This window comes from Pezoporus wallicus, unplaced genomic scaffold, assembly GCF_028554395.1.
Source record: "Pezoporus wallicus isolate ANWC-B61680 ecotype Strahan unplaced genomic scaffold, APGP_CSIRO_Pwel_v1 contig_5935, whole genome shotgun sequence".
NCBI lineage: Eukaryota > Metazoa > Chordata > Aves > Psittaciformes > Psittacidae > Pezoporus > Pezoporus wallicus.
In genome coordinates, this window is record NW_026637215.1 from 320808 (window position 1) to 344810 (window position 24003).

The 24003-nt window shown below is 47.5% G+C and overlaps 1 protein-coding gene across 6 annotated transcripts in view; it reads right to left on the bottom strand.

The window, feature by feature from the left end:
• FBLN2 (fibulin 2) overlaps positions 1-22510 on the bottom strand; it is a 107809-nt gene extending 85299 nt beyond the window's left edge. For 2 of the 6 annotated variants that reach the window (XM_057404177.1, XM_057404171.1), the window contains exon 1: positions 14155-14372. The gene's annotated coding sequence lies outside the window, so the exon portion shown is untranslated. The other 4 variants (XM_057404173.1, XM_057404172.1, XM_057404175.1 and 1 more) reach the window with 4 other exon arrangements.
• Positions 22511-24003: the final 1493 nt, after the last annotated feature.

Genomic DNA, 24003 nt, shown 5'->3' on the forward strand with positions numbered 1-24003 from the left:
GCAATACTATAAAGGTACTACAAATTTGCAGAATCATTTCCAAAAGCAGGTTGCCGATACAGTGACCTTGGGTATTCAAAGTACAAAGAACAAGACTAGAACAAAGGAAGGGGACCATGAACTAGATTCTGCAAAGATCACATGTTCAGTTTAACTTCAGTTTTCTAGGAGTTACTTCACTGCTGAAGCTTCCTATACAGTCAGTGGAAAGGTGGGTAAAACTTCAGAAGGCAACTAATATCACTGATACTCTGTTTATGCCCCCCTAACAATATCACTGATAAGTGTGGTTTTGCCCCCCTAGGTGTGAGCTTGTCTTCATGACCATACGGGGACCTTACATGATTAATCAGCTAATTTTCAGGTAGATAAAGCTGAAGAGCCTGTGATTTTTCAATTTGCAAAGGAAAACTCTACAGAGAATATGAAAAAAAATTTACAGAATTGTAAGACAGACAGATAAACTGAAGGGGATGTTACTTCAGCAAACGCTGACCTCAAAAGTGCAGAGGCCAGTGAAGAGAAAGCAATCATTTCCCAGAAGGCCAACTGGAAGAATCTCAGAAGACCTCTGAAAAGCATGGATTCCATCACTCTAACAATTCCTGGTCATTTAGAAGAATGGAGAAGGAAAGTGGAGCAACTTCTCACAATGTTGCCAATCCTCTGTTTGACCTTAACTTTCATGGAAGGTGCAAGATAGGCATTGCAATGGAGATGTTCAACTCAGTTCTGCACAGTTGGCTACATTATATATTGACATGAGGAGGACTGTCAGGAACTGGGTGCTCATGGCTTCCACACTATTCTCAAAGAGCCAAAGCTCTATAAACTTTATTGCATGGAGACATGATGAAGCCATAGCCAATCTATCTGACTGCAAACGTAACATACTTCTGTTACGCTCAGACTACTGTCAGTACATACTGATCAGGTTATATACTGAGCACTGCCTTCCAAGCCCTAGTACATAAGATTGTCCATTGGGAATGTTTAACCAAAGTAAGTGTTCATTTAAATAAAGGTAAGCTATAGCTTTCCACATTACCTTCCAATGCACACTCCCACCTTAGCATACAGGCACTGGTTTTCCTTCAGTAGAGAATTTCGAGTTTGACTCTACCCTGTTTATTTTACACAAATGCTATTCCTTTCTTACAGATGGATATGATCTATTGAAGACCTGGAACATTTTATCCCATTGCAAAACTCATTCAAAAGTACCATCTGTTCTTCCTGCAGGGGCACAGTAATGCCAGAAACTGTTTAACATTCCATAAATTAAGACCATATAATGGATAGCTCATTGCTAAAGTGAAGGAAGGAATTGTTTGGAACCTGATGACAGACATTTTGCTGGGGTTTTGCCTTAAAAATAGTATCCAGTGTATTATTTTTGGTTTGCTGCTTTAAAAACCTCACATTCAATATTAGACAGCAAAGGCATGTTGCAATCTAGACCATCTTAATGCCCGGCTTTATCCCCACTTCCATCAGTGTCAGCAGGGTCCTTTCTAATAACTTCAGAGGAAGGCTTGGACTGGGCCAGTGGGTTAGAACAGACTCACTGAGAAACCAAATTCTGCTCTCATTTACCCTGGCATGTGTCTGTTGTATCTGCATGACACAATTCCTAAGAGAACAGAATTCAATCTTCAAGAGCCATTAAAATACCTCTTATTTTATAACAGTACACTAATATATCACACACACAGAGAGCTCCCCACCCTGCCTTTCACTTATTGGGAAGAAACCTCAGCCAGAAATGAACTGCCATTTGCTATTCCTTTCTACATCCAAGTGCTAAGACATGCAGATGTTTAATGAATAAAAAGGCTGGACATAAAATCCCGCTATGAGTATGTATCACTGGAGTCAACATTCAAACAGCCTTCATTTGCCATTCATACAGAGAAACCACAGATGTAAAAAAAGAAAGTTTACAACAAAAAGAATAAACCAGGCACAGAAGAGCTCAATAGTGCTTAATTGGAACAAAATGGCACTGTGAAACCCTCCACCCGAGAGCGGGCTCAGTGGCACCATGCCCGGGGCTCCAGGCTGCCTGGGGACATGCGGTCCTGCCTAAGTGCAGCCCCTGTCACACACGCCAGGAGCTGAGCCGAGCGCCCGCACCTCTGCAACCACAGCACCGCTGTGTACGGGGGCCATTCACCACCGAGACACAGAAGCAGGTGACACTCATGCACTCAGTTACGAGAATTAGCATCTAAGAATTGAGCTATTTAAGCACACAAGTCCTTATTTAACACTATGTGTGTAAGCATGGAGTTATTATCATCTCGTGGTGAGGCTCGCTCATTGCTACAGTAAGATTTGCAGAAGCAAAGCACTTTCAGCACAACCATTACTATTCCCAGGGACAATGCATATATTTTTCCATCACATCAGATCCTGGCTGGTGGGGGAAGGGCAGGAGCAGAGGGAAAGGGGAAATGCAACTTGAGAAGTGGTAAGCGTGTCAAAATCTAAATTACTTGGAGATATTTTGCAGCACAATCATCCTTTATGCTTGTGCAGCGTGGCTCATATGGCTCACATTCAGCCTGTCACAGTGAATCATTGCTACTTCTTGACTTCCATTAACAAAAACAAACCTTACTTTCGCTGCAGTACGTGAGGTAAAATGCCCCGAATTCCCACTCAAAAGGCCAGAAGCGGCGTTAAAAATAATTGTTTTTGTAAGAAGCGCTTCTGAGGAGAAGAGGAAGAAAAAAGCCCATGAAGATCTAACTAATGGCACAAACACGTGTTGCTTATGGAGTGGCTTGCAGAAGAGAAAAAAAAACCCTGACTGCAAAAAGCTTTGTCCAGAAGCAGACACAGCTTTAGCAGTGCTAACAAAGCCAACCCACACGGATCTACTTGAGTCTCCAAACTTTATCAAACAGAAGAAACTTAGCAAGAGCTTTAGATGAACAGTTAGAAAGGAAATCTGGAAAACAAAGTACAGAAGCAGAGAAACACATCCAGACAGAATCTTTGCAGCTAGCAGAACACAGGCACACAGCAAAGCCAGCACTCAAACAAAGTTCTTTTACACTTCTCCAAGTAAATTTGCAACAAATGGCCAGTTAGGAAGGGTTTCTGCTGACCTGTGGATGCGCAGCAATGCAGATGCAGGGAGTTTTTCTATCACCTTTTGTTCCCAGCCATTTCAGCTGTGCTCTGCTCCAAGTGCTGCTCTCACTCCCAAATCCCCTTTTCCAGCTCTATCTTAGGAACTGCCCAGATTTTGTAGTGTAATCTGAGCAGGGAAGTACCATGTGCCTATGATATGGTTAATTCTCGTTTTACCCCCCTCCCCAGTGCCTAAAGAAGCTGCTTCACATTTCAAAGCCCTTCCTATGGCCGCCTGACCCAGGTAGGGCCAGGGCAGCACTGGGGCTGCCTGCTCCACTCGAATGGGGCCCTTAAGCAGCTTGTTCCCACCTACCAAACTCTGGGATGGGGGTCACTGGGCCAAGGAGGCATTTGTCTCCTCTTCCCTGGGTGCCCACCGCAGAGGGGACCATAGCCCACACACTGAATGGGGCCAGCCCTCCTTGCTCAGGGCCACCACCCCCGTGCTGGGGCCACCAGCTGATACCAAGGGCCTCCACTGAGATAGCTCTGGTGAGGCTCAGTGAGGTGCCTCGAGACCCAGCAAAGCCTGGGCAGCTGGTTCAGGATCTTTGGCAATGAAGGTGTTACATAGGTCGAGCTGTAAGACTCCCATCCACTCCTCTCCAGTGCTGTTATCAGCTAACTGAGAAACAACCTGTTTTCTGCCAACAAAACAAAACTTTCTCCTAAAAAAAAAAAAAAAGTGAAAAGGTGCCTCTCAACTTTCTGTTCTTATTAATCTACTTGTGGTTTGTACTTGCAATCATCATCATGGTTAATGATAAGGAGACTACACTACAAAAAAGAAGGAAAAGCCTCTGTCCTGCGTTCAGCAATAGCAATCATTTTTCTCTTTCTTAGTAGCTGGTGCAATGCTGCCTTTCTGACTTTCAGCCTGGGAACAACACTGGTTCTGGGTTGCTGGCTGGGCTTAAACCATAACAGCCTCTCAGAATCATAGAACAGAACAGAACTTCTTCACCAGTTCTGCACAGGGAAGAGTTAAACCAGTTGTGAAACACACAGGCACAGAAAAGGCAATGGAGAAGAAAGGTAGAGTAGCCCTCAATTGCTGTCACTCCTGCTCATCCAGCCCCAACCACATCACCAGGTCCTAAGTGCTGTGCACCAAACCCAGGTGATTGACAACTAGCACCAGTCTGGTGTGGGCTTTTCCTTGATGTTTAGGTCTTGAAAAACTGTAAAGTGAAAGCTGTTATTCCCTTATTTTCTTGAAAGCCAATTCCATTAAATCCCAACATCAAAATGGTCAATGTCTCAAACACTGCTAAATCAAGTTACGCAGGGAGGCTGAATGATCCCACTTAACAAAGAAAGGGGAGGTTTCTACTATTCTGCCAGACCCAGGCAGATGTGGGGAGCAGCTGTAGCTGCTGTGAAACAGCTAAGAAAGGGCCCTTAAAAGAGATTAAAGGGGAGCAAAGCTCTTGGAAAAGCAAGGATGTAAGGCACAAAGATGGCAGAAAATAAAAAAGCTGGGGAGAGGGGAATTTTAAATCTTGGCCAGAAGAAAGCAAAGCAACTTCATGTAAGGAACCTGCTTTTTACATTCTTGGCCTTGTAACACCTGCAAACATTTGTGTGGGATTTCTAATAATTGCATTATGCATCTACAGAGGTTTCCTTTCTTCAAACTCTAGCCTTTATTTTAATGCAAAGGTGCTAGTTGCAGCTTCCCTGTTGCATAATTTACTAAGACCAGCTATGTTTGAAAACATCATGTAAAACCTGACATAATGTACTCTGTAAGACTATGTCAGAGAAAAACATGCATTTTTCAATGATGAATTCAAGATCTCAGCTTGGAAACGTGAACTTGATCAGCAACTGCTTAGAAAAAAGTAACAAAGAGGAAGTGAAGTGATCTCAAAGGTTAGGAATTACGGCCAACAGACATCTCTCTTCCTGGCTGGCTGTGCTTCTGCCCACAACTTGTACCTCTTTCAGGCACAAGCATCATCTCCACTGCGCTCCGGGCACTGCTCTGTGGTCCTCACACCATTCAATAGGACTCTACGCTCCCCATCCTGACTCCTGACAGTGATGCTGGTGCACCTCAAGCCCTGCAGGTCTGGGCTAGGCGATGAGGCTGCACAGCGAGGGTGGGTCACAGCTAGCTGCAGGGAGCAGCTCTTCACTGCTTGCTTTCATTACCCCCCTGTAGCACAGGCTATAATTTGCTGAAATGATGATTAATCAGATCTTATTTTCCTCTAAGGCAGTTAATGAACAGCCAATTCTGTGTTTCAGTAATTCTGAAGTGACAAAGGAACACTTTTGTGACAAGAAGCAGCTACTTAACAGCACAAGCTAGCATCACAGCAGGAGCCAGTCTGGCTGACAGGGCAGAAGGTACATGACTAGAAGGTCCTTTCACCAACAACATCACAAAGTCACCAATTTTTCCTGCTTCAGACAGCCCTTAGAGCTCAGGTGCCCTTTCCTGGCCACTAAGCATTCCACGTCTGGGTGCACCACCACCACCCTCCCTGCTTACTCCCAGGGCGTTTCCTTTTTCTTCCTGCACCCCAGGCTGCAAAACCCCTCCCTTTCCCAGCTGCAAAGGGAACCAACGAGTGCCTTCAGCCTTCAGCCAAACCCCTGTGCCCATCACTACCCCTCAGGCCTCTGAGCAGTGAGGAGAGCCAAGGGACTGGTACCTCTGGCTGGGATGTTGGGAATGAGGGCAACACATGGCTACAGCAGCTCACCACCCAGCTGGGAGAGCCTGAGTGTGTGCATTCAGCAGGGCAGCGACTGCTCAGTTCATATCTTCTCCAGACAAAACCCATGAATGCTTGGTTTTGATCTCATAAATCAGGGTAAGATTAAGATACATAAACACAACTTAGTGCTGTACCCACGAAGCAAAGAATGACTCTTTTAAAAGAATCCATAATCTTGTTTTTGAAGTATTTCTTCAGTGGGAGCTATGCTGGAACAAAGAATGCAGAACTCCAACGGTTCCAAGAGGGGGTCATGTGAAATTACTCTATTTCAAGATTTTTCCAAATCACTAACATTTTGATTCTAAGTCTGTGTATTGGCAAGAATCTGCCAACAAGCCCTTTTTCACCATCAGAACAAACAAGTCTTTGCAGTTTGTAACTGGCCTTCTTTCCAGGTTGAGAAAAAGAGGATTTCGTAGAGAACTTCTGCAATCCACAATGACACTGCATATATTTTTCAACTAAAAAGCACCCTCCAAAAGAAGAACAAAGAACATCCTTTGTTTCAGACAAAGAATTTCAGGAGAAACCACAAAATGTTCAAGCAAAACATTAAACATTTGATTTTCCACCCCTTTTGCCAGCAGTCTAAGTTTTCCCATAGTCCTAATATCAGTGTCAATAGGAGGGGAGGAGAGGTGGGTCAGATGGATGACACTCACTCTGCAGCTTCAAGTCCATGCTAATTGAATGTGGATGAAAACAGGATGTGATTTGCAGAAAGCAGTTTTCTTTAACTTTGTTTTATTTTAATGAATTAACGAATTTTTATCTTCCTTCATTTACCCATCAGGAAAGACTGCACTGAAAAGCAGTTCGAAGCTGTTCAGAGCATCATTACCCAAACCCTGGGCTCTGCTTCTGCCCAGTCCTGCTATGAACCCCTCACTCTATGCCCATTCCTTGGGACTTACGGGAGCGCCATATGCTGGGCACTCCCAGGGACGGGCCAAAGTGAAGGGTGTTCCTGATGGCAGATGTTATTTTGGCTCTTTAAAGGAGTTTTAGAAAAGCAGGCTTAAAAAGCAATGGAAACATTTTCTTTTAAACCCAGTGGAGACTATTTTGTTTGAAATACACACACATGCTTGCCCAAACATTTCCCTGCCTCTTTTAGTGGGTTTTTCCCAGTGCAAAACAGACCACAATCATGGCAGCATGCAGAACCTGAGCTGTGTGTTAAGGGTACCACAGTGCCCAAACATGCAACACAGTGCTAGTCACAGCCTCAAAGCCAAGCAACCATGAACTAGAGACACGTAACCAAGAATCAGAATGAAATACATGCAACTGTCTAATCTACATCAAAGTGCTAAGTTTGTTTTCACTCTTGACAGAAGGAGAGATTATAGGAAACGTAAATACATACAGGTGAGTTTCCTTTTTGATTATGAGCATCTAAGTTAATTCTGTTTCAAAGCAGGAAAAGCAGTGGTGCCCTCAAGTTAACCTGTTTGCCCAGACAGGTTGCATATTCTTGCTCTTTTACACATCCTTAATATTCAGACACTTCCAGCACCCCAGGGTATAGTGAACTATGGCAACACTTTGAGAAGAATGCAGAAATCTTCATTTTTATATACAGCCATTGCCTATCATGCACTCCTGCCACTTCAGAAAAGCCCACAAATGATTACAAATGCTTTCCACAGAACGTATCCTTCTGGATACGCAAGCAGCCATGCCAGGAACCAAACTGCATGTCAGAAAGCTGATCGTCTGTTTGGTTTTGCTCTAAAGGCAAACTAATGTTTCAGAGTAGTTCCTCTTACTGAGCGGATCCATTTACCCTATTTACCAGTCTGGAACTGAGGAGTAAACCCCTACATAAATCTGCTCTGCACAGTATCCGTTTATATTCTTTCCAAGTGGCCATCCAAGTTTTACACACTAATCATACCCAGTCCCTCAAGATCATCAGGCAGTATGTGATACTGATTATATATATGATAGAGCTCCATGCATGAGGCAGATTAGTTTGGAAAGGAGAACATGACATGCTACCAAATATAAGTGTTCTGCTTATGAGAACTTAATAAGTAAAAACTAAGCCTCATCAGAGGTGGTAGAGTCACAGGGCAAGCCTCAGCAGCCCAGAAAGAAAGATGTTCTCCTTCAGTAAGGACTTCATTAGGCTGCTAGTGAGCCATGGTGACTATCCATCCCCCACCCTCAGCTGCAGCAGTGCTGGTGAGGAGACCTCCATCTGCCTGCCCTTACACCAACAGCCCAGCTCCCTTCAGATGTGGCTGGTCGAGCAGCCTTTCATGGTCCTCCCTCATTCACTTCAGGAAAGGAAAAGACAAACCCAAAAGCCAGCAGGATTCTCTTCAGTAGTCTAATTACTGTCTTAAAATAATCCACTTGATTTGGCCTAAAGCAAGTTAGGAAGTGCTGCTGTGAACCACGTAGCAGGAGGACTGCTAGATTCGGCCAAGAGGCAGCACTGGGACCACACAGCCAATGTGAGGGGAAGGTCTCGCGCTGGGCAGAGAGGCGGGATATCTACAGATATGCCACCCTTGACCCATTCTCAAGGGGGTTCAGAAGGTGCAAAGCAGGTCCAGTAACTCTGCCCAGGGGAGTTGCTAGCATGTCTACTCCAACATGGAGTCTAGCCAACTCCATGAAAAACCAGCAATACATTCTGCAAAGCAAACTGATATTATAAACAAAACAAAATGGGGCTTTGGTATCAAAACTAAACCCTGGCAGCCTGTTCCCATGCACAAATCCATCACAAGTGAGACATTTGTGGAAGACAGCTGGAATAAATCCACGACAATTCATGGCATGGTAAAAGCAAACCTTGAGCAAACAACTTTAAATCATTTGAAATACTATTCTGAATAGACGAGACTTTACAGCACTCACAGGTTAGAATAATTCATCATTTCTAAACAGTTAGGTTTAATTCTTAAAAAAAAAAAAAAAAAAGAAAAAAATCATCATTTTCAGAAGTGTTTTTTTTTTTTCCCATTCCAGACATATATTTAAAGTAGCATTCTCCTGTGAATAGGTTTCAGGCTACACAACACTTCAGAGTGTTAGATGTTCTGTCTCTCCCCCACCTAATGATTCACGATGCTAGCAAAACACCTTTCCCAGCTTCCATCTTCTTTTATAAGTAACCTGGCCTCCAAAGGCCAGTGCACAGGACAGAAAGGCAAAAGTTCTAGAAGCTGTTTCTATAAATGGGATTGCCACAGAAACACAGACATCAAACTGCCCTTCAATTTAAATGGGAATTCAGATCTGAAGGCATCCTCTCAATCTCTGTCCACACAGGAATATCCAGTATCATCCCAGATGGTTCATGAATCCCCAGGTAAAAGAACAAGTCTGTCCTTCCATGGGCAAAGTAAGTATTCACTCTGAACCACAGCCACCTGCAGGAAGGAGTTCAGCCAGTCCCACTCATGAAGTGTCCAACTGCACAGCAGCAGGGAGCGACCTGTGACATCTCCCAGGAAGAACTGCTAATGGGAGCAGAGCTCAGAGCTACACACTGAGGTGATTTAGGACAGCACAAACATGAGTATAAGGGGCACATCTTAAGCTGTCTCTGACAAACGTTGTTGATACTGAACAAAGGCTCAGCTCTCATTTAAGCAAAGCCTGGGGGACACACAGTCTCTCCTGGATGTGGCTACAGCAGAAGCTGGCTGAGGACCAGCAGCTGGCTGGTAGTCCTCCACCATACATTTGGCAGGAGGGACAGAGAGAACATTCACTGCACTAGTGCAGACTCAGCTAATTTAGGTCAAAACCAAAGGTGGATTGAGCTAACCTGGCTGGCTTTGCACTGAGGTGGATTAAGAACACCCATAAGATGCCTTCTGCCAGCTCTGTTAGGGATATAACCTTTGCTGGTTGTATTTTCTGCTTCCAAAAAGTCATGTATCCATGCCCCAGGAATTGCTTTCTCTCCCTCCATCACAAGTCTAGACAAAACCACATTAAGATCCTTTTTTGACTATACATGTACAGGTGTAAAGGGTTAGCAGTTACTAAAAGGTTTTGTGGATACAGGAAAAAATGAGCACCTTGTCTCCAAGGTGTCTTAACTGAATAGAGTCAAGAGTGAAAACCAGAACTGAACCGAAACAAGTTTCATGCTGAGGATCAAAAAGAAATTCCTACCAAAACAGGCAGGAGAGAGCCTGTGAGGCGAGAAGGGACACTTTGTAAGCCTTCACAACACAACACACTTCTTCACTTGCTCTCTCCAGGGTGCCCTGAGCCCAGGCCCCCCACAAGCACAGGAACACCATGGCTGTGCTGGGACTGGACACGCTCCCGGCTCCTGTCTCCACCCTCGTGGCTACAATAGCAGATTGCTGGCACCAGTGGGGACTGCCTTCATTCATAAAATGAGACCACCCTGAGGGAAGCCACAGGCTCCAGTGCTCCCGGGGTACAGGTCAGCGACATCTCCCGGCCAGACATTCACTTCCATAGCCTCCCTGATGTGGGAAGCCTGGAGAGCACATCTGGACAATGATGTCAGGGCAAGCTACTTGTGTGAAACAGTGACAGTGCTTAAACTTCTGCCTGACTTTGGATTTAATCCATAGAGTTCATTAGCAAACAAGACAGACAGGAATGTATGTCTGTCTTAAAGCAGACCAGGAGATGGAATTAACACGGCTTAATTTTCATGAATAATATATTAGGGTTGTAACACCAGAATGAAAAGGTAAAACCCAAAGGGTCTGGTCTGGCTCTAACCATGTTCAGCAGAAGGAAGACTGGATCCAGGCCACAAGTGAGCTGCAATTTCTTCATACCTATGCAGGATACATATTTGCTTCAACAGTTTGATTTCTTACAAAAAGACCACAGTAATGTAAGCAGGAGAAAATAAACCACTTTTCGGAAAGTCCCTTTCAGAAGTCTCTTTTCTTTTAGCTCTAGATCTGTACAAACACGGGAGTCAGAAAAAGGACTACTTGGGATATTAAATCCAGACCTATGTTATTAAAGGCAACATGTCACCTCCAGAAAAATGGAAGGATAATGTTATGCCAATGAGCTAGAAGGAAATCACATTTCTAATGCAAGAGAATGAGGGGAAAAGCTAAACAAAAGTGAATGCATGAGACCATAGCACTGTATCAGAGCCTTACTCTTAAAACACCCAGGCTTTTGCCACATCTAAGAGGAGATAAGAGGCAGAATAACTAAGATCAAAGTTCTTAATCCCACCAGGGATCTGCATGCAACTTTGCAAAGAAAGCCCTCAGTGCAGTTCAGCCCTGGCCAGAGGAGGAAGAGGAGCTCCAGCAGACACAGCCCTCTCATGGGGCAGATGTGGCTCATGGAAGAGTCGTGCAGCCCTGGCACTGGTGGGCCACCCAGCAGCCCTCTGGTTTCTTCAGCTGGAAAGCCAGAAGGCAGCTGCAGGAAAGCATGTGCCCACTGTAAGTCTTTCAGCAACCGCAAACATCTCTGGACAACTTAAAGGACACTTCTGGTCTTGCCAGAAGCAGTTGAATCCCACCTCTGACCTGCAAACTGGGGGAGGAAACTCTCAAGCATGGAAAAAATTCCAAAGAACTGCTTGAAAGAGAAGACCAATATTGTAAACATTTGTCTCCTCCTGAAATAAAGGAAAGAAGGCATCTGTGAAAGGCATGTTTGGCAGTAAACTTGGTTTGATTTACACAGGATAAAATGTAAGGGCACAGGGATGACAAGGAAGGACCCTCCATACCCAACAGTCTCCATGCAGGCTTTGAGAGCAGATACCAAACACTACAGCAATGAGCCACAGGAGGTTCAAACACACAGAAAATAGGGACAAAAAGCATGATTTTCAACATGGAGTGAAAGCAGGCCACAGCCTGGAGATAGGATGTAACTACTCTCTGCTCCTGCAAATCCTGAGGAATAGACATCCACAGGGCTGGAGTGGTTCTGGCAGTGTGGAAGTGCCCCAGCACTGTCCCTCCTGCCAAGGAGGAACTGTCCAGCAAAACAGTGTTTCCCAAAAGTGTAACAGCAGAGCTCAACACAACCAGGGACACAGCAGCTGAGAAGATGCCATGTCGTCAAAAGAGCCAAAAGCCAGCCTGAGGTGCCTGGTGGACTACACCCATGAGCACCCCAGTGCAGACTCCTGTGTGCAACTGATCCTCAGCTCTGCTTCCCCAGTAGTCTGCAGGTATGGGCATCGCTGTAGCTCTCCCATGCTGCGTGCCTGAGTGGGACAGAAGGTGCTGATGGCACTGGAATATCACCTTTAATGCCACCAGCCTCTGTGGGACTTTGCTCAGCACCACCCCTGAAAGGCTACCTACCCCTCAGTGCACAGAACTGCATAAGGATGGCTTCTTCCACCTGCATGGAGACCAGGCAAATTTAGCAGTATGTAATGTGACATTATCACCTAATGACACTGAAAAGGTCTTCAAGTGGATGGAGGGATAACAATGAGAAATCTCTCCAATTACAGAAACGGATTTTAATTAAAAGAAAAACATTTTTTCCTAGGATTTAAATACCTGCAGGGCTATCATTTACGTATTATTTACCCCATCAAGCAAAGCAGCTTCCTGCAGAATGCTCAGGCCAGAGGCCCCACAGGAGTAAAGCCATGTTTGTGGGATGTGCCCACAGCCTCCCTCTGCGACCCAAAGGATGCCTGAAACAAAGATGTCCCATGAGGAGGAGCAGGAAAGGAGAATTCAGGTGCTGATGATGCGCTACAAAACCATAGGAACAGCTACACTGCCAAACACCACCCCTCTACTCATCACCTCTAGGTGCAAAGAAACAAACCTCAGTACTATAGCTCAGCATTAACATCTTTTCCTTCAGCACCAAAGGCTTAGAGAAAAAAACTCGCTGTGGCACCACTAAGCTCAAAGGACCTTCCTGCAGGTCCAGGAGGTGGTACAGACCCTGCGCCCAACCCCACCTCCTCTGGCCTCACTCCCCGCGGGTGGCTCAGCGCTGGGTGGACCTCCACGCCCCAGCACAAGGCTTTGAGTGACAAGAGGAAGAGATAAGGTGAGGAAGGCGTGGGGCAGAGAACAGGGTGGCTCTCGCTGAAGCCCTGTACGCGCAGGGGGCGACTCTGCTGCCGGGCTGGATTTCTGCAGCGATCCTGCAAGCCTTATTCCCCAAATCCCCCCAACACAGCCCACCCTGCCAGTGAGGCAGCTGGCAAGTGCCCCTCTCAGCACCCATCACTCCAGGAGTGCCAGCACACCGGCAAAAGCACGCAGAAAGCACTTTCCTTAGTTACCCATCTATTTCCTGCTCTTCTTTTCAAACTTGCCATTGGCTTTGGTTGAGCTCGCACGACGTAGTCCAGCCTGCGCAGCTTGGAGAGCGCGCTCCTGGAAAAATTCTGCCAGATCTCCCCCCACCTCCAAATGACATATGATTTCCAAACACTCCCACGGAACCGCAGGCTGCTCCCCCTCCACCCAGGGAGTTGTCTGCAGTAAAGCAACAGCCCTGAAACATCTACAGCAACTTTTCTGCTTTGACAATTTGCCACTTTCGGAACTACAGAAACCTAAAAGGAGAAAGCGCAGAGCAGCAGCGTAAGGAAATACCCGCGTGTCCCTGCAGCAGGGAAAGGGCTGTGGGTCGTGTCCCCCGCACGGAGGGGGTGCAGCCGGCTCCGCTCCGCCCGGGACCGGGATGTTCCGCTGTGCTCCGCGGATGGGGCACCGGGGCCGATCCGCGCCCGGGGCTCCGCTGCCGCGCTGCCTCCGCCGCTGCCCTCACGGCGCCGCGCTGCTTCTCTCGGCTCTGCGGGGGAAGGGGCAAGCGGACCCCGGGAGCCAGAGGGAGGGGCCGGAAAGCCGCGGCGGGGCTGCCCGAGCGCGGGGTGTTTGTCTAACCTGACACCGGCGCCGCCGTCCCGCTCCGTTCCCAGCGCCGGCAGCCCCGGCGAGCGCAAAGCGGGGCCGGGCACGGCCGGACAATGAGCGCGGCTGTGGGGCAGCGCGCACGTGAAGGAGGAGAAGCTGCAACCCGTTCCCACGGGCTTGCCATTGAAAAGCAAACGCCACCACAAAACAAAAGGGGGAGAGAGGCGAAGGCCGAGCCCCGCGCCCTCCGTGGGGCAGAGCCGCCTCGCCTCCGGAGTCTGCCCAGCTTCACCCGCTCAGGCCACCAAAGGAGGCCTCAAGACTCTGCTCAGAAGCGCTTCTCGGTTTCTTTTCATCCCACCGCTGCTTACCGAGGTTTAAGCAGCCCCAAACTTACCGCGTTGCAAGCCACCATGGAAGCGTTTGGTGATTTCGATCCTAATCTTTACCTCGAGAGGGTCCAGTTGTCATATTTCTATGATAATAGAGACTGCTTATAGAAACCCATCCTGGTATAAATTAGAGTCAAGTCCCTGGGAAGAACAAAGTCACTGCAACACTATGTCATCGAGAAAACATCCTTCAGAGGGCCGTAAGAATAGCCGGGGTGCCTTCTCCCTCCAGGCAGCAGGATGTGCTTGCAGGCAGAGGGAGCTTGGCCCACCCTGGGTGGGGAGCTCTGGGACCTCGCCTGGGACACCCTTATGGCTTGGCTGCAGGGCCAGCCCTGAACCTCTGCAGCAAGACCCTAGGACAGGGAGCACAGGGAGACCCAGCTGGGCTTGTTTCACACTGCAGAGCTCCTCCTTCTTCTCAGGCATTTAGTTATGGGAGGAAGGGACTGACCAAACACCCCCAGGTGTGTCCAGGCCCCATTGCTTGTCCTGCACTGGCCAGGCCTGCATGGGAAGCACCAAAGCGTGGTGCTCAGTGCCCCACCAAGGTTGCTTACTCAGCCCTCAGCACAGCAGCTCTGCACTGACCCTGCCCTGGCCCAGGCAAGGTGAACACCAGCCTGGAGCAACCAGCTGGCGAGGGTAGCACAGCAACCATGGTCTGGCTGCTGGCTTTGCCTTTCCTTGCAGTCAAGGGGTGGAGCAGCATCTACTCCTGCAGTCAGAGATGGTGGCTCCCTGCAGTGCTGGGTCAGCTTCTCCTATCACTGCCACTCTGGGGAAAGGTTCCTTGTCATGCCCTCTTCCTTCAGCGCTCTCCTCTTTATAGCAAACACAGCCCAGCCCTGCCTGTGACTGGAAAAATGCAACATTATCAAAGGAAGTTTGGGGCTGCCCCTGGCTCTCAGCAGCTCCCATCCACAGGCAAGTCTGAAATCTGCACAGGCACAATGTGCATGCAATTAGGGAGAAGCAGCAGTGGAAGAGTTTCCATTTCTGAATGCTGTGGTATCCTGTCTCTGACACAGCCAAAGCTTGGGAAAGTGGGACTATTTTATTTTGTGATGTTACAGCATGTGTGAGGACAGGGATTGCTGCCAATTGCTGCTGGACACCCTCAGGGCTTGACCAGCTTTACAAAATCATTGCGTAACTTTAGACAGAGAGAAAAATGCTTTTTACTGTGAGGGGAAACAATCAACCCTCAAAAACTGATCCTACACACTCCTGGATTTCATTCACGGGAGAAAAAGCACAGTAAGAGCAGAGGACTCTGATTCCTCTCTGACGCTGCAAAGGTGCAACATGAGCACTGCTGTTCTGAAGGTGGCATCTACAGTCTCCTTAAAACACCTAGTGACAGCCCTTGAGTGCCACTTGCTGTCACCTGCTGCACCATGAGGGGCCGGGAAGCAGCAGGACCCACAGTAATGCCTCAGTCGAGTTTGGACCTGGCTTTGTGGCTGAGCTGAGAGCGAGCCCATGTCCCCCAGCTCCACACCCTCGAGTCTGAGTCACAGGTGTTTGGAGGAGACCAGGAGAGACCAATGGAGTCACCTCCAGCACTGGGATAGAATGAAAATGGGAACTACAGGAGACTCCCAGAATCACTCCAGCAGTTTTTGCTGTTAAAGTCATAGTGGCCTCAGCAAGGCAGAGTCTCTAAGTAGGGGCAAAATCTCTCAGAACAACTGATGCACATTGAAAATACTTGAGAACTTTTCAGGCACATAAATCCATCCTCAGATCTAAGTGGGGGTGCAAGCTGCCCCGGCTACATTAGACCTTTAGCATGAGGTTTCCTCTCCCTGAAGTGCCCAACTGTGCCCACCATTTTTGCCCCACTCACACAACCAACACAGGCAGAGGAAACGGAGATCCCAATATCCAGACCCGTTAAAGACTGGTTTACAATTCTTCTCACCACTTGTACAACAGCATTTCCAATGTCCTTGCTACAGCCAGAGTTGCAGGTACAGCAATGGGGGGGACTTCAGGAGGAAACACAGCCACAGACTCCATGTTTGTTGGTGCACCTTTAGGAGAGGTGTGGCGAAGTCATGCTCAAGGTGTCAGTCTTGTGTCCAGCAGCTGACGACCGAGCCGAAGGAGAGCAATGGCATTGTAGGGCGGGTAAGTGTGACATGGGGAGCAGACTCTACCCTGTTCTGCCATTAATCTCCTCACATACCACTGGGACAAGCAATTCATCCCTCTACATGCCAATGTAAAACAGCAGTGATGGATGCAATACAGCCCCAGAGGACCTTGCTGTAGAGCATAGAAACTTCTCACCACAGAGAGCAAAATGGCTGTTAAGAACCTGCCAGCTCAGCTCTGCTGCACCTCAACACACCACCACTCACCTGCATAAACCCAGGAAGCCCTAAAACTAAATGGACAGTTGGAGTCCTATGCTGGTGGCCTGTCCTTAGGTAGTGCGTTCACTGCCCAAGTGAAAACATGGCTCAGAAACAGGATTTTTTTTAACAACATCAGCTCACTTAAAACATTTTGCTTTGACTTCAGGTGGCACTGAAGAACTAATACATCTAGGATTTAATAAAGTGAGGCTAAATGGAAATATCCACCATTCGTGAATGAAAGAAAACTGACAACATTATCTGGAGCCTGAAATGATAAGGCAGGTCATACAAACCCAGACAAAGATACAAAGCAGCCTTCATCAGTGGTGTGATTAGCACATACACACACAGGGACTAGCTTTGGAAAACAAAACTAACTCTAGAAGTCTGACTTAAGGAGGGGAATTTTCTATTGGACTTGCATTCAGCCATTTTTTTGCATCTCCAACACTCCTGAAACTGAGCTCTGCACTGGAAACCAAAGGGGAGAGGGGTAGCACTGCCTCCTTCCAAGAGACAGGCAGGAAACCAGAACATATAGAGAAGACTCTATACATGGTGTGGTTAATCCCAGAGAACTTGACACACTTAGAATCAACTGGAGCTTTCCCAAATAAAAGCCCCAAAGAAGTGGAACCGAATCAGGGAAGGGAAAATGAGACTTTTTAGAATTCCAGACTTAACACAAAAAAAAAGTCTTTAATGTTTTCCTAAGCAACCATTTCCTAATTGCAAACCAGTGGGAAGCACATCCCAGTGTCCTCTGCCCCTTTTTTTTCTTGCCATTGTCAATAGGAGGAACTCATTTGTCACATCTCTTCCACGACTCTCTCTTCCACATGGTTACAGCATTCCCACTTTAAAGCAGTGCTACTCTGGTTGAATAACCACAAAGCAGAACAATTGTCAAGTGCAGGCAGGCTCTGACTGAAACATTTCCTCCCGTGTCCTCATCCGGCCACAGTTTTTCAGACTTTGGGAAGATGTCACACAGCAGCAGAAGACAATGCCTACGTGGCCAAAGTCAGGCTGGGCAGTGTGCCTTTGACTGCAGTGTACAGGTGAGAAGTGTAAGACACGTAAAGCTCACACAGGAAGAGCTTTTAGAAGATACTGCTGCTTTGAAATGCCAGAGTCTAACACATTTCAAATGGGACAAAAATGGCACAGTTTATAGACTAGCCCAGTCCAAACACATCAGTTGCAATGTATGTGTACTCTGAACCCAGGGCAGAAAAGCTCATGCTGCTCTGGAGACTTCTGCTCACCAGGACTCACAAAGGTGTCCTATGAATAGCACAGTTGAATTCTTAATGTGAAGTTAAAGAAACAGCTTACAAGAGAAGGTTCCTGCAGCACTGGATGAGTGCAGCGGGAGAATTACCTACTTAGGCAGTTTAGGAGGAAAAGGGCATCACACTTTCTTTATCATTAGAGAGTTTTTCAGCAGGTATGTGGTCAAATTCAATAGTCTGCTGTACCCATCCAGTGGCCTTGGAGGAAGTAAAGTTATACATGTGAAATAGAGTAAAGCATAATTCTTTAAGCAAGGAGCAAGTGTGCCTGACAGCAACTTTAATGTTTTAACTTAACTTAGTTAATGTACTAACAAACCAAGAGCACTTTTAAGCAGCATTTGATAAGGTGTTCTTTCAGATTCCGACATTTTACTGCAAGTGTCTGAGAAATGTACCCAAATGTAAGATCAAAGGGCTCTTCCAGACAAATAGCAGGAAAGTTATCCCTGTCTTGGAACCTGACTTGAAACTACTCTTTGTTCTCATGCTCTTTCACCATTTCCTTTTCCATCGTACAATGGAAGGAACAGCTCTCAAATCAGCACTCTGATGCCAGCAAATGTCACCTCATTGATGAACTCTCAGATGGCAAAGGCTACTGAAACAAACCCTCTGCCAAGGAGAGCTCTTCCTTTACCCCATAGTCTTAGAAATGGGTACTACATGCCCTCTTCCAGGGCTTGTTACCTTCATTTTTGTCACACACAGTCCCCAAGAAACGCCAGCAGAGCACACCCGACACCCTTTAGTTTGGACTGATTCCTGGTTATGCAGTAGTGGCTCAAACCCGACATCCACACAGATGTGCAGAGAGCAGGCAGAGTTGTATTTCCCCCCAGTGACCCCTGTTGGCATTTCCAGTTTCCTCCTGGCTATCCCAGTTCCTCTCACAGAATCTTCTGTACCTGAATGTTTTGCTGGTGAGGAAGTTGAGGGTGCAATTGAAACAACGAGTTTCTTTCTACTGCTTTTTTTTGAAAGGGTTAAACATTGACCTTGAAAGTTTTCAAAAACCAGATGAAGCTCTAGGTCTTCTCATGATGGAGGAGCCAACTAATGCACACTGTTCAGATTTGCTGCAGCAAACAGCATGCGGGTTGTAAACTAAACACCATGGATATTCCAGATAAGAATAACCATCAGCACGCTGCATTATGCAAAGCTACCCTCCAAGTAATGCTTCACATCACGATTCTGAAACATGCTCCTAATTTGGAAGGGGCAACAGTATTGAAATGTCATTTCAGCAGAACATTACAAATATTTAAGGTTGTCAACTGGGACCCAGACCCCACAGGCTTTTTCTGTGTGGGCTCTTTTCATGTGGGTTTTGCACACATACAGCTCTGCTAACGTCAGCAGGGTTCTCTGTGGGTGCAGTGATCTGTCAGTGCTGCCCAGCCTTGCCGGATATAGCAATAGGTAGGATGCAAGAGAGCAGCCAGTGTGAAAGTCAGGATGGCTACAGGTTGCAAGAAGAAAGTAAGCAAGGGGAAGCCTGGCAGCCATGCCTGAGCAGGGCTGAAATGCCCTGTGGAGCTGTGCACACTCTGTGTGGCTCTTCTTGTAAAAAGCTGCTTCAGTTTTCAAAGTCTGGAATCCTCTTATACTTTTGTCCCCTATTGGTGCATGGAACAAATTAATGTCACAAGACAGTAATTTGTCTGGAGAGGACATAATGACAAGGCAAATAGGTGGCATTGCCCGGAGCTATTCAGAGCTAAAGAGGAATTAAGGATCAGGGTATCTCCTAAAGAACATTGACTGAGCAACTGGCAGGTGGTAAACAAGGAGAGGGCCTGACAGCAAAGGGAACAGGAGGCAGCAAAGGGCCCCTGTTTGGTAATATGGGACCATTGCTTCTCCACGGCTAGGCAGGATCTGAGAATGGCTCAGGGGCACAGAGTGCTCCCAGGGGTGCTCAGAGCAGCCACTGAGAGGCACACAGGAAGCTGGGCAGCAGCCATGGGCCAGGGGTGAGAAGGGATGATGCTTCTCATGGAAGCTTCATGGAGAAGCGGAGGGGCACACAGCCAGCCCCAGGCAGCATGGCTAGGTAACTTCAACCTCTCTCTTCAGTTTGTGTGTGGTTGTTATTTAATCCCTTGCCCTTTCAATGCAAGCAAGGACTTGCCAGGTCGCTAACCTGAAGCTAATTATATCTTGTCATTCCTTTACTCAGATACGTAGTTTATGTCCCTCCCAACTGCTGAATTTTGCCTGCTCCTCTTTTACTGCCAGAAGCTCTTCCCTTTCTGCTCCCAGCGGTGTAGTGGCTCGTATTTGCATGAGCACCTCAAAATTAACAGTTCTTGCATTTGCTTCCAAGGTGAGCCCATATCCACCTCATGCTGTAGTATCCTGTAGCTATCAGAAGGAGCTGGTGCTGGAGTCAGCATCCTCATATACACCCTGCAAGCACCACAGAACTCCCCAAACCCAGTGTATGTGTGTTCACCAGGGCACAGACAGCACTGCAGGCACATGGGTCTGCACTCTTATTTCTGCTCTTGGAAAACCTGGGTTTCACTCTCATGTCCATAACATCAACTCTGTGTGATTTTCACATATCCCAGCCTACGCAGGATCCCCTTCTTTCCTTTCCAAACTCTAAATTAGTTTTGTAAAGGTTTCATTCCCATCTAGATGCCAATGGAAAGCTCATCATCCCCATAACACACTTCCCAAAATGGGAAGATTGTGTCTTCCCAAAGCAAGATATGATTTCCATCTGATCTTTCTGTGCTTCACTGCATGGGAAGCACCATTTCTCAAGTTTCTGCTTGGCCATCTGGCTTGCCCACTGCCTTTTCCCACTCCCTGAGGTACCAGAAAACTACTATAAACATACAACTCTTCAAACCCACTAGAATCATAAATAAGACTACCTCTGTCTCATCTCTGTGCTCACAAACACAGAGGAAAATACTGTTTAAGCCTTCCACAGAACCCCTCTATTCTCCAGCAGGGTCTCAAATCCCAGCGGTACTTTACATCCCCTTGTTAATCGAGGTGTGGCTTTGTTTCATCTGCCCCAGATACCCAGTCCTGCTCAGTCCCCACATATGACTCACACAGAGACATTTGTTCTAACCAGCACCTGGATTGCTGTGAGGACCCTGGTGTAACCCGAGCTGTAGTAACACACAAGACTGAGGCAGAGACCACCACTACTGATGAGAGGTTTCCAGCTCAAGCTGGTGCCAGTGAGTGCTGGTCATTGGCAATAACCTATGCACTTGGGAGGTACAGAATGGTCCCCTTTGACAAAGAAGCGCATAAGCCCCTAGAATTACTTGACACAGGTCATTGTTTTCTTCTGGTGGATGTCTCAAATAAAGATGTTTGCACTGAGGTCAAGAATTCAGGGTCTGAGCCCTAGTAACATCCTGTATTCATAACAAATACCTACCATACAAATAAACCACCCGAATGGCTGTTTCCCCAGACAACCAAAGTTACCCAGTTCACAAGTTGCTGTTTGATGCTGCCTGCTTTCCTGAAGGAGCGAGACAGGCAATTCCTTGCCAAAATACCTTTCGGTAGCTATTACAAGCCATTATGGTTAGAGCATGTGAGAAGCTGCCCGAGCCTGAATGTGGGTTCAGCCATGAGGCAGGCAGAGCTGTGCCACGTTGCCTTGCTCTGCCCTTCAGTAACACACCATCATGGGGAAAACATAGCACGGATTGCTGGTTTTACCAATAAACCTGTCTCTCAACCCCACCAGGCAGGGGTGACCACCACCAGAACACTCTTTTTGCATTTTCTTTCCTCAAAGCTATTTTCTAATAAAAGCATCATCCTCAGGCTTTTGCCCTTTTTTCTACACAAAACCAGCCTTATGCTAGAATAAACCACTTAGGTTAGAAATCAACTTATTGTTATTTAGTATGCAATTGTCATGACTGATTTCCTTGTATCTTTTAAAATGCAAGTCCAAAGAAACAAGAAAAAACATGCTTTGACTGCTGTGAGGAAAAGGGTGACCATCACCAAGTACTGGCAGACCATACCTCTCAGCCAGGAACAAGGCTTCGTGTTAGAAGCTTCCCAAATTGGGTAAGGGGTGGAGCTAATAAAAACTTGAATCAGCCTGGAGACCTGATGACTAAATGTTGGAAAGCTGAAGGCCATGTGAGCCAGTTAGTACTGACTTCTACTGTGATGGATCTCTAACAACATGTGAAAGTTATCATCTAGTGAGGCAAAACATCCCTGTTGTTGGGCAGCACAGACGCACAGCTAGCCAAGTTCTTAGCAAAACCATCTCATGAGCCCCACAGGGACTATCTGGAGATGTCATCCTGCACAAATGTATCTAGTTCACACAAAATCATTTCAATTGAGAGTTAAAAAGTGTTCCCAATGTTACCTGCTCTGGAAAATCCAACTGCAAAGTTTCCTTTTCTTTTTTTCCACTGCAGCTTTGGAGCTTGGTCCATGCAATAGGCATCCACATACTTCTTTGCTGAATTTATGGATGCTGTTGCATAGGAAAGTAACAAGGCTGTATGTAATACTGTGTAGCCCTGGTTAGTTCATACTCAAAGGCCAGCTCACTATTGCTTTGGATGCGCTTCTCCTGTTACTACTGAAGGGAATAGATGACCCACACAGTCATAGAGCAGACAGCAGCAACGCCCCTTTCACAGCTGTCTCCGGTTTCTTTCTCTCCTGAAATCTGGCTCGGTGTTTTCTTCCAGACTCAGAGCACAGATGTAAACTATTTAGGAATATCCCTATAGCCCTTAGTAATGCCCGAGAGAATGAAAAATGTGGCCCGTTAGTTTTATAACCATCAGAAAGCAAAAATAAACAAACAGGGACCCCCGCTTTCCAGCATGGGTCTGACATGCAGCAGCCTGGGCTGTCTGTTCTTGACACAGCACGCTCCATGGTGAAGTGTTGCTCTGCAGAAGTGTTGGGGCAGGTCCCACGCCGGTGGTCTCCAGTGTAAGCCATGAGCCTTTGCAGGGGAAAGAGAGGGTCACAGGGGAAAGGTTGGTTGTTGGGTGGGTTTGCTGTTGTTGAGATGGGAGAACTGGGGTTACCAGAGCACTGTGGCAGCTGCTCATCAGAAAGGCCCCACTGAACCTGTGCTACCTGCTCACCTCCAGGTTTCCTGGAACAGTTACAGCTGGGCTACACTCTGCCTTTCCACAGGGGGAGAGGGAAAACTGGATTCCATCTCTGCCACCAGAGCAGGAAGGAGGGTCTGATTCTCCCCCCCCAGTTTTAAACACAAGCCAGGCTTTAGGAGGAGGAGAGGGGATTCCACATGGCTGCCAAAGCCCTGTTCAACATGGTGAGCCCTTGGAGACAGGGCTCCTCCTGCCCCAGCGCCTCTGCAGAGGCTGCACTCGTGTCTGTGCAGGTGCTGACCAGGCCGTGCCTTGGCCCAGGGCCAGAGGCAAGGGAGGTAGGTAAGACAGGGAGCATGGAGGAGCGCAGCTTACAGCCCATGAGGAGGAGCCTCTGACCACGGGGGAGGGTTTCAGGCCAGGGGAAAGGCGACAGGCAGGAGGACAGTGTCCCAAGATGAATGAGCTTCACTTACAGCTCCTGCTGTGTGAAACGCCAGCAACAGCCATGGGGAGAGCGCTGCCCTGCTGCGGGGCGAGGGCCGGGCACCCGCAGCTCCTTCCCGCCTCCCGGCGCTCACCTTTGCCCAGGTATCCTCGGAGCAGCGCGGTGCCTTCTGCTTCTCATGGTTCCCACACAGAACCTGCCTTTTCCGCTGCCTTTGCACTGTGGCCATGGCGGGCCTGCAGGGTCTCTCACAGGACCGGCCGCGGCACAGACATGGCCGGTTCCGGCCGCTCAGGCGCCTCTGAGGAGAGGTGGCCATGAAGGTTACAATTCCACATGGCCGTGAGGAAAAAAAGTGTTAGAACCAGCCCCGCGATGCCCAGGAGAGAGCAGGGAGGTGGTTTAGGGGTTTGTTTGTGACGGTCCTGGTTTGACCAGCAATAAATTACATTAATTTTCCCTCAGACCGACACCGGTCTCCCAGAAACAGGAAAAGACGACAAAGATTTCCCTCTGAAGTGCTGCCTGCATAAAGATCATTGGAAATTGTTGCTGTAAGTAACCACCTCATCCCGTTTATGGCAGGAGCAGCTGATCTGCTCGCAGTTTCGGATGAAACCGGACGGCCAGCACCCGCCAGCTGCCCCTCCCGCCCAGGGCAGCCCGCCGGCCGGCACACGGCACCCGAATGCCGCCCCGGGGCGCTG